This window comes from Diceros bicornis, chromosome 13, assembly GCF_020826845.1.
Source record: "Diceros bicornis minor isolate mBicDic1 chromosome 13, mDicBic1.mat.cur, whole genome shotgun sequence".
Classification (NCBI taxonomy): domain Eukaryota; kingdom Metazoa; phylum Chordata; class Mammalia; order Perissodactyla; family Rhinocerotidae; genus Diceros; species Diceros bicornis.
Genome location: NC_080752.1, coordinates 8,156,246 through 8,167,937, shown reverse-complemented (window position 1 = coordinate 8,167,937; position 11,692 = coordinate 8,156,246). Strand labels below are relative to the sequence as shown.

The window sequence follows — 11,692 nt, the reverse complement described above, 5'->3', positions numbered from 1 at the left end:
TAGCCAGTGTTAGCAAATCCTCCTCCTTTTTTTTTTTTGTTTTTCCCTTTTTCTCCCCAAAGCTCCAGTAGATAGTTGTATGTCATAGTTGCACATGCTTCTAGTTGCTGGAAGTCAGACGCCGCCTCAGCATGGCCAAACAAGTGGTGTGTCAGTGCATGCCTGGGATCCAAACCCGGGCCGCCAGTAGCGGAGCGCATGCACTTAATGGCTAAGCCACGGGGCCAGCCCCCAGATGTACTTTACTATTTATGAAATTTCACATACTCTTGTCAGGGAGATCTAGTTTCAAGAAAAAATGTGTGCTCCTGCAACAATCTGTACATTGCTTTTTAAAAAAAGTCCTACCAAAGTTGAATTCTATTGAAGTACTCTTCTGCTGTTTGCTAATGCTATTAGGATTGTGGTTTGCGTGCAACAGAATTCTACTGGAGTTAAGCAAAAGAAAAATGAATTTATATAAAGATCCAAGTCCTTTCATAGACCCCAAGGGCAAAGAGGCAGCTGGACCTCAGGAATGGCCTGGAGCCAAGGATTCACGCAGTGCTATAGAGAACCCAGGACGCCCTCTCGCGACTTCTCACCATTGTTTTTCTCTGAATATCTGCCTCATTCTTTCTCACTACTTTCTCCACATCCCAATCAATAGAGTGAAAAAAAAAAGGCCCCATCTCCACTTATGTATCCTCCATGTAAGAGAACAGGCAGACAAACTGAAGCAGGAATCTCCTAGACTCAATTCCAGAATCTTGAGGAAGGACCATGAGTAGTCTGCTTCAGTCAGGTACCCAGTTTGGCCAAGTTGCACAACTCCGGAGGACTCCGTTTACCTTGTTTTCTTTTTTTTTTTTTTTGTGAGGAGATCAGCCCTGTGCTAACATCCGCCAATCCTACTCTTTTTTTGCTGAGGAAGACGGCCCTGGGCTAACATCTGTGCCCATCTTCCTCCACTTTATATGGGACGCCGCCACAGCATGGCTTGCCAAGCAGTGCGTCAGTGCGCGCCTGGGATCCGAACCAGCGAACCCCGGGCCGCCGCAGCGGAGCGCGCGCACTTAACCGCTTGCGCCACCGGGCCGGCCCCGTTGTTTTCTAAGCAAAGGGCACCCCTGGAACACAACATTTTGCAGAATAGAATGTGAATGGTGCCGCTTGGAGTTGTGTCACCACCCTGAACAATCAGCTGGAGTCTGGAGTCAGAGTCCCATTGTAGGAACCTGGCAGTGGGTGCTCTGCTCCTGGAACCATATAGATTGTGGGTAGGGGGAGGTGGATCTGCAGGAAGGAGCAGTTCCCACATATGAGGGAATTATTGGGATCTCAGGAGACAAGCTCATTGATGTTCATTGCAAGAATGATGTACTGATTATAACTATATTAGACCATGGGTAGGCAAACTACAGCCTACAGGCCAAACCCAGTCTGCCCCTGGTTTTTGTAAATAGCTTTATTGGAACACAACCACACCCATTTGGTTGCATGTTGTCTATGGCTGCTCTTGTTCACTGGCAGAATTGAGTAGTTGCAGCGGAGATGATACAGTTCACAAAGCTACAATATTTACTATGCAGCCCCTTACAGAAATAGTTTGTTGACCCCTGTATTAGACTCTTGCTACTCAAAAATGAGGTCCACAAGCCAACAGTCTCAGCATCACCTGGAACCTTGTCCGGCCTTCATTTGGAATAACTGAGTCAGAACCTGCTTTTTTTTTTCCATTGAGGCGTTTTATTTGCACATGTGTATTACATCCCTAGAAAAAGAATCCCAGGATTTTCCCTTCTGTGTGTTTTCATCTTGCTTCTTCGTGGTCCTTGACACCAGCTGAGGTTGTTAGTATAATGAAACCACACTGATGGGACAGGAGCAGGTTATTCTGCCATTTTTCCAGATCTTTGAGTTGCGCATCAAATCTGGGGCTGATGACTCCACGCTTGTTTAACCTGCCCATGATGTTCACAACAATTTTCCAAGCTCTCTGATTATCAATGATTTCAAATTCGCCAACGTAACCATGCTTCATCATCACAGTCAGAAACTGGATGATGACTTTGGAGCACGGCTGATAAGAACCTAGTGTTTGCCTCTCTTTTTGGCATTGTTGATGCTCTTGAGAGCATCAGCCAGGACATTCGCGTGCACCATGACGATGGCACAGAAAGACGGCAGACAGAATGTGCTTTTTAACAAGATACCTAGGTGATTCGGAGGCACATTAAGGTTTGAGAAGCACTGTATTAAACTCCTCAATGGGCACAATCAATACCATTGAAAATTCCGTTTCACACATGCCCCTTTTAGCCCGTGGGACATGATGCAACCCCCAGGCACATTAGACTAGTGTGCCATTATCTCTGGATTTCACGTAGTGATTGCTTTTGGACTATGTCAGGGCAGAGGATCATTACCATCAGCCACAATCAGCCTGGACAAAGGGACACCTGGCTGCGGTTTGTTAGGCACCTACTCATTCATTCAATTATAACAAATATTTATTGAGGGCATACTCTGTGCCAGGCATTGGACTACAAATGGTGAACAAATTGGCAGAGTCTCAGCCCTCACAGTGTAGTGGAGCTTTCACACATCATCTCATTTAATTCTTCCTATAACCTATGAGGTGGGTTCTTTAATCCCCGTGAGGAAACTGAGGCTCAGAGAAGTTAATGACTTGTTCAAAGTCATATGGCTGGTGAGTGGCAGAGCTGAAAATCGAACCTATGTCTATCTGACACCAGTTTATGCTTTTTTCTATGCAGCACTGCTAGACATGATTCTAGGAAATTATAATCTAAATTGGGTCTACAGCCAGAGAGAAAGTGTTTTATAGATAAGAAATAGAGTACTCATCTCCCACTTCCCAGATACAGCCAAGATGATGCTGCAAGATTGGGGCGGGCTGGAAACTAGAGGAGCTGAGCTCCTTCTAAGACCTTCTCTTCCAAAGTGACAGACCTTCCACGCTTATCTGTGAGAGAGACAGATGACTCTGCTTTAATTACTTCTTCCAGACACTTGGAATGAGAGAATCACCTCAGGTCCTACGGCAGAATGAGAAAAGAGGTCAGAGTTAATGCTTCTTCCTCCAAGGGACTCTCAGGATGAATCCTATCCACTGGGATCACCCTGCCTTTCTGACTCTCCTTCCTACCTGTTCTATATATCCCCTCAACTGTCCCAGCCCTCCTTCCTTGCCTTGCTCTTCAGTCATTCCATCGTATCCTCTTGAACTTTCATTCTGAAACCTGCAAATATACCTCTCCTATACCTGTATCCTCAACTGGAGGAGAGAGATGAGGTGGGGAGAGGGAGGTGTGAGAGGTGAGTGGACCAGGACACAAGGGCATGATGGAGAGAGATATTGGGCTGGGCCCAGGTAGTGAGAGAAGAGGGATGAGGTTGAGGAAGTGGCTGGTTAGAGGAAGGAGGAAGAAAGTGCAGGAATGATAGGCATGGATTAGGATGCTCTCTGATAGAGCAGGAGGAAGAAGATGGCAGTGATGAGCCTGCAGGGATGAGCCCAAAATAACAGCCACATTATCATCCCCATCAACATTAACAGCAACCTTATGAGATAGGTACTATTATTATCTTCAATTTGTAATTAAGGCAACTAAGAAACAGAAATTTGGGTGAATTGTTCCAGATCACATGGGTGTAGGAGGTGGAGCCAAGGTGGAAACAGAGGCAGGCTTTAAAATCCATATTGCTCTCTACCATTCTACGCTGTCTCATAAGGGCACCTCACTGAAAACAGTACGACATGTTTCCTTTGGATATCTCTGACCCTGGACTAGCCTGCTTGTGTTCATTTCAAGCAATACATTTGCATTTTATTAATAAGCAGAAATTAATAAACAATTACCTCAGTTCATCTACACAATGTAAATCAAAGCATCCAGCATAAACAGTGTTTTGTTTTTTTTAAGGAAAATTGTCAGAATTAGTATCTAAATCTAAAAAAGTTTAGATTTGTTTTTCCAGCTGATTTCTGGTTCCAACTGAGGAAGAATTTATTCTTTGTTACAACTTTTGGTGTCTTGATTTTAGCACCTGTAAATAGTTCTCAACCTAAGGGTAATACAAGGTTTCCTGGGAGGTGGTGAGGATTAATTAGTTAAAATGTTAAGAAGGACTTTCAACAATTCAGCCCATTCAGCAAACATTCACTGAGCAGTTCTGGTGTGTTGGGAGCAAGGAGGACAAAAAAGAACAGGGCATCAACTCTGAGCTGTTCAAAGTGGGCCAATCAGACTTGCAATTAGAAAGGCTCCAGGATAGTCTGACAAAGCTAGAGGGAGCTGCAGCAAAGGGAGTGGAGAGGAGGGAGCACGAATTGTGCCTGGGGTTTGAAGGAAGGCTTTGCTGACACTGCACAAGGAAGACCCTCTGTCTTAGATTGGATTTCCCTAAGTAGACTCTGAGACAAGCGCAAGTAGTTTATGAGGGTGATCCGTAGAAGTATGGCGAGGGAGTCAGAAAGTGAGGCAGAAAAGGGGAAAAAGCCAATTAAAGGTACGTCAATGAGGTTATAGCTATTGGCAACTGGGGCTCATCCTGCTGGGTACCCTCTGAGGGAATGTGTAGAATGTATCTCAGAATTGTCCTGCAAAAAGATGAGGAAGTTGAGGTATTTTCCACCAACTGCCCCCCCATATCGGCTGAGAATTGCTCCTGAGGGTACTAATTCCCTAGCACCTCAGCCTGCCCCATACACGGGCCGGAGTCCTCCTGCAGCTTGATAAAGCCTTTAGGCTGAGAGATGCGGGCGTTTGAAACATAAGCCATCCACAGTCTTCAGAAGCTTCAGGTGCCTCTGGGCTGGGCCAATGGCATATGGGTCAGGCATCAATATCTTCTGTTACACTCTCAATAAATGTTTGAATGAATGAGTAACTATGAATCAAAAATGAAGAAGTTGACATCTGAGCTGGGTCAGGGAACTGGAGCTGGTGGGGCCAGTGTGGGAAAGGTAGGACAGGTTGCTGTAATGGAGAGATATGTTTTAGGTTCAGATGAACATGACTTCAAATTTCGGCTCTATCATTTCCTGAGTGACCTTGAACATGACATTTATGCTCAGTTTTCTTATGTGTGAAATGAGAATAACAATATCTACCTCATAAGTCTGTCATCAGGATTAGATAGAATAGTATCTGTAAGGTTCCTGGCACATAGTAGGTGTTCTATACAGAGTGGCCAACATTGCAGCAGGCTATCACAAAATGGCAGCTATAGCTGCTCTTGCTTGGGAGCAGGAGTAATGTAAGTAAATGTTTAGTTTGGGGAGCAGGTGAGCTATGTCTAGGGCAAAGTGGTCTGGTTAGCTTGCCCAAAGGCTAGAACTAAAGGTTGAGGCTTGGCAAGTCTTTAAGACTCAGCTCAAATGGTACCTCCCCTTCACTTCTCACCACTGCATTCAGCCTTTGATCCCATCACCCACCAACATTGCTCTTACCAGGGCCACCTACCCCAATTTAACAGTCTGCTCCAAAGGCCCTTTCTCTTCAACTTTTGAAAATTACAAAATATTGCCGCATGCAAAAGAGAATAGAAAATAAAATAATGAACCTCCAGGTATCCACTACTCAGGCAAAGAAAGGAATTATTACAATATGTGAAGCCCTCTTGCATTCCTTTCTTCCCCCAATCTTCCTGCTCTTTTTCCAGGGGTAACCACCAGAGTGAATTTAGCATTTAATATGCCCATATATATTTTTACAATCTCACTACGTAAGTATACCAAAATAATATATGATATTATTTTACATATATTCAAACTTTATGTAAATGGTATCATACTATATCCTTCTGCAACTTCCTTTTTTTTTCTTTTTTTTTTTTGCTGAGGAAGATTAGCCCTGAGCTAACATCCGTGCCAATCTTCCTCTATTTTGTATGCAGGTTGCCGCCACAGCATGGCTGACGAGTGGTGTAGGTCCGTGCCTGGGATCCGAACCTGTGAACCCAGGTCGTCAAAACAGAGCATACAAAACTCAAACACCAGGCCACAGGGCTGGCCCCTGCAACTGCTTTTTTCATTCAACATTCTAGTTTTGAGATTTATCCATGTTGCTGTATGTTCATCTAGTTTAGCCATTTTACTTGCTGTGTAGCATTCCAAATGTAACCCATACTTTGAACAAGCACGACATTTGGGAGGTGGTTTTAAAGCAGCTTTGTTTTCTTTTCCACTGACCCCTTAAATTTGCTCTGCAGAGTTAGTTCTTCCCTTGCTCCTAGATCAAATTTAGGGTAGGCTCCATAACTTTTCTGATCACTATTAGGTAATGAAAAGTCTTCTGGTCTCTTTACGTTACAAAACACAGTCTTGGCAGGCATTTGAATCTGACTCTCTGTGTCCTGAGGTGCTTTTGTGAGTTCTTTGGAGACTCACCTGCCCATAATGGAGATCCCTCACTGGCATTTCTCTGAAGTGAGAGAAAACATCTTTTCCAGCTGGTCTCTAATGACACCTGCCTTCTTCAGCCCCAAGGCATCTGGAAGCTGAGTTCTTTTGCTTTTCCAGGGGTCCCTCTTGGACAGGATCAACAACGATCCCACAGCAACTCTCTCTCATGCATGTGGCTCACACGTGCTTCCTTTGCCCTGACCAACTCTGAGAGCAAAGGCTGATTCCAACACAATCTCCGTACCTCTCCTCTTTCCATCTCCAAATCCCAAGCCTTTAGTTACCCTCAATGTGGTGTTAAGTAAAGAATTGCAGGCTGGTTTTCAAAAATCTCTTTTGCAAGTCCTGCACGGTGATTCTACATCTCACTTTGGAATGAGACTAAAATAGTTCAATTTTAACATCTGTCACATATTTGATAAATATACTGTAATTTATTTATCCAGTCTCCTGATGATGGACATTTAGATCATTTCCAATTTTCTACTGTCATGAATAATGCTTCAAGGAATAGTCGTGTCTTCTTTTATACGTATCTTCTTGTACACATGTACATATATATGCAATTTTATTCTGCATGTATATCTAAGAGTTCAGTTGCTAGACCAGGGGGTATGTATATCTTCATTTTTGCTAGATATTGTCAAATTGTTCTTCTAGATGGTTTTATGAGTTTTCACTCTCTGCAGCAGTGTATGAGTTCCAATTTCTCCACATCTTCTCTAAAACTTGCTGGTGCTAGACTTTTCCTTTTTAGCCAATTTGATGGTATGTTAACATATTTCACTATTGTTTTAATTTGCATTTTAATTTTCAGATTTATTAATCTTTTATTTTGTGTTTAGAACTTTTGGAGTCTTGTTTAAGAAACCCTAGCCTATCCTGAGGTCAAAAATATTCTCCTATAATTTCTTCTAAAAGATTTATATACTTTTTTTCATATCAAGTCTTTGTTCTACCTGGAGTTGATTTTTACAAATGATGTGAGGTAGGGATCTACTTTTTCCCTCCATGTGGGTAACTAATTGCCCTCAAATTATTTATTGAATAGTCCATAATTTACCCCACTGATTTGTAAGGCCACCCTTGCTATATATCAAGTTTCTGCTAAGGTGCAGATCTCTTTCTGGGCTTTGTATTCTATTTCTTTGTGGACATTTAAGTACTTATTTTACCAGACTTCTTGGCATTGGATCCTGCTGACCCTCTCCTAAACATTATACTCTCCTGACCTTAGTAATTGTTATTGTCTTTCCTCCTTTCTCTGACTGCCATGCAAATGTTGGTTTTCCCCAGGGGCGATTCTCTGCCCACTGCTTTTCTCACTCTACACCCATGGAGAGAAATCTTTTTTGCCTGAAAGCTAATTCAAGGAAAACAAAAATGTTTCTGGCTGCATTTTTTAAAATATACTTTTTATTTTAGAATAATTTTAGATTTACAGAAAAGTTGCAAAAATAGTACAGAGACTTCTCGTATATCCTTCACCCGGTTTCCCCTATTGTTAACATCCTATATCGCCATGGTACATTTGTCACAACCAAGTAACCAACATTGGTACATTACTATTAACTAAGCACTTTATTAGGATTTCACCAGTTTCCCCCCACAGCCCTTTTTCTGTACCAGGATCCCGTCTAGGATACCACATTACATTTAGTCATCATGTCTCCGTAGCCCCTTCTGGCTTGCAAAAGTTTCTCATACTTTCTTGTTCTTGATGACCTTGACAGTTTTGAGAAGCACTGGCCTGCAAGAAGGTTTTCTTGCAGAATGTCCTCAATTTGGGTTTGCCTGATGTTTTTCTCATGGTTAGACTGGAGTCACAAGTTTGGGGAGAAAGACCACAGAGGTGAAGTGCCATTCTCATCACATCATATCGAGGGTAAATGCTATTAACATGACTTATCACTAATGATATAATCTTGATCACCTATCAGAGTTAGGGTTTGACATGTTTCTTTGCTGTGAAGTGTTAAAAAAGTTTTTTTTAAAAATTCAAATGAAATGAAAAAAATAAATGAAGTTTCATTAAATACCATGAGGAAAATTTATATTATTGCAACTTAGGTTACTCACTTTATTGACCAGAAGATTGTCATAAAGAAATTGACATTCATTTTTATCCATTACTATTTTAATGTCTGGGCATATTTGATCTTATCACTTATCCCGGTTTTAACTACTACCTATAAGCTAATGATTCACAAATCTTCCCCAGTTCCAACCTCTCCCTGGATCTGCCACTTCATGTGTTCAAGCTCCTGCTAAATATTTTCCCTGTGATGTCTCAGAGACTCTTCAAATTCAATATACTCCAAACTGAACTTTTCATATTGTCTCCATTTCTCCCTGCATGACCCATATCTTCTCCTTCAATGTTCTCTAGCTCAGTAAATGGCACCAGATCTACCTATTTGCCCAAATCCACTGTCCACTTCATAGACTGAGTGATCTTTCTAAAACACAAACCTGTCTATAACACCACCTCCATGGTTATAATATTAAATCTCATTCAAGACTTCTGTTTCCCTCTTTGGTCTCATCTCTTACCACTCCCAGTTTTGTCCTCTACCTTCCATGGATACCAAAACGGCATGTGGTTCTTTGACTATACCCTGTGATTTTATGCCTCTGTGTCTTTGTTCAAGCTGTTACTCTGCCTGGAAGAGTTCTCTCCTCCACCTCTGCCCACTGTCTTCTTCAAGTCTCAGCCTAGGCATTTCCTCTCTGTAAACCTCAAGGCATCTTACCTCATTCGGTCTTCCCCACTAGATTGTGAGCTCCTGAGGGTAGGGACTCTATATGATTCATCTTTGTAGCCCCTGCTCAGCATAGTGCCTGCCAGTCAGACTGAAGTTGCTCCGAAAATGTTTGTGACTGAGCTGTACTTCTGTGATACTTAGATCAGTCATTACGTTTTACCATAATTATTAGTCAAAAGGCCTGGCATGCCACCGAGGAGGTGAGCTCCAGGAAGACAGTCTGAGTCTGATTAATCCTAAAGGCCCAGTGTTTGGAATACAATAGGTGCCTAATAAGTATTTGTTGCATGGATGTTCAGAGCAGGAATATTTAAAACTGAATTGCTCTTTTCTTGACTCTTCAACAAAACATTGGCTAAACAATCCCAAGGGAAGTTTGATCTTCCTTGTCAGAAAGGCATTACCCAATCTACTCAAGTACAGAAGAAATACATAGCTAAAAATGGCTAAATAGATAAGGTAAACATCACCGGGTGAAAAATTTTAGAGGTAGATTATTTCTCATGAATGTAACATTACAAAATAGGCATCAATTTCCTTTAGCCAGCCACAGTAACATACAATTAAATAGTATTAATCCTATGCCTAAAGCATTACTGTTCAGAAAAAGTAAGACAGGTAACTGAAAAGTTGCAAATCCAGCAACTGGAATCAGCAGTGCTCCAAGAGGGGGTCTAAAGGAGACTGCGAGTCAAGCACCAGAAAAGGAGAGGCGGGACATGAAGGGGAGGAGAAGACGGTGGGGATGATGTAAGACTAAGTAGAAGCAAATCTGGCAATTAGGAGAGAAGGGAAGTAGTTTGACATTGGAAAGTGCCTGGCGTGTAAGATGAGAACCTGGCAGGGGAAGGACAGGTGACGAATTGATTACAACAGATCTCGTCCGCTATTGTCTGGGCTTTGGAAATAAGTTGATGACGTTTGGATTTAATAAATATTAAAATTCTAAGAACACTTAAGAACTGCCGAGGGAGACTGTGGAGCAATCATCATGTGAGTAGATTTCTAAGGCTAGACTAGACACCCCATCTATTATGGATGGTTCGAGACTAACATATCCATCCTGCTACCACAGAGAGAATTTAATGACCCTGCAGCCCTTCTTTCCAAACTTCTGAAAGGCTGGAGTGGCTGGAGAGGGAGATTTTCCTTCTGCTGTTTCATCACAGATTCCCTGCTATCAATTTAGATACAATTGACAAGCATTTTCTCTAAAGAAAAGAAGAAATTTAATTGGTCTTCTCATGAACATTACTGTCCAATCTTTGTACACTTTTATATACAATTATTGTCCTACATTTACATACCTCTAAACACAGTAAAATTCTACTTGATAAGTTTATTTGGAATTTGCAGTAATTCGAACAGGGGCTGGGTTCAAGTTGCACTTTGCTTAGCAAACCCTTCCATCATAGATTAAAATTCATATTTTAAACAAAATTTGGGAGCACTTAGGATGACAAGTTTCCTTGAAGACTTTGAAAGCACTGTCTTGTGATAGGAAACTAAAGTGAGGGTTACCATCTGCAACAGCATTTTAGGAGAGTTTGTCTATTCCCATGTTTATCTCTCCACTGGACTCTGAACTCCATAAGGGCAGGGGCTTTGGCTTGTTTACTGGGCGTTCCCACCATTCAGCCCAGGCTGGCACATAAAGGGTGTACAGTGAGTTTTCTGATAAAATCAATCAATTAATGGAAAACTTGCTGGGATTTGGAAGCCCTGTCTTAGGATATCAGGAGAGCTATCTTATTTTAGGGAGTTTTACTTAAGTTTGTACCCAGGTTCCACCAATTACCGAGAAATGTGTGAACTAGGAGAAGTCACTCAACTTCAGAGCCTCAGTTTTCTCATCTGCAAAGTAAGGATGGTAACAGTACCTATCCCGTAGAGTTATTGCGCAGATACAGTGGGATAATGCGCTGTCCTATCAGATACCAAGTCTTCTATAAAACAGGGATAATTCTTTGTTGTGGGGGGACTGTCCTGTGCACTGTAAGATGTTTAGCAGCATCTCTAGCTTCTACCCACTAGATGCCAGTAGCACCCCCCTTCCCTAGTTATGATAGCCAAAAATGTCTCCAGATGTTGTCAGATGTCCCCTGGGAGGTAAAATCGCCCCTGGTTGAGAACCACTGCTATAGAGTTATAGTAATTGATGTGTTGTTGCAGACAGATCCACGGAACAGAAGAGAGAGACCAAAAATTGACTCCTGTGTATATGGAATGTGATATACGATAGAGATGGAATTACATATCAGCGGAGAAGAGATAGGCTGCTTACTAAATGATGCTAGAGCAATTGACTGAAAAAACCTACAATCCTATCTCATACCATTCACAAAAAATTTTAGAAGAAAATATAGGAGAATATCTTCATTGTTTCAGGATAAGAAGGATTTCTTAAACAGGACACAAAAAGCGCAAAACATGAAGGAAAAGGTTTATACCTTTTAACTTAAAATTTATGTACAACAATGGCATCACAGGGAAAGTGAAAAGCTAAGCTGCAAAT

General features: G+C 41.9%; 1 pseudogene; it reads right to left on the bottom strand.

Annotated features, from left to right (window-relative positions):
- Nucleotides 1–1,705: 1,705 nt before the first annotated feature.
- On the bottom strand, nucleotides 1,706–2,145 carry LOC131412396 (small ribosomal subunit protein uS8-like; annotated as a pseudogene).
- Nucleotides 2,146–11,692: the final 9,547 nt, after the last annotated feature.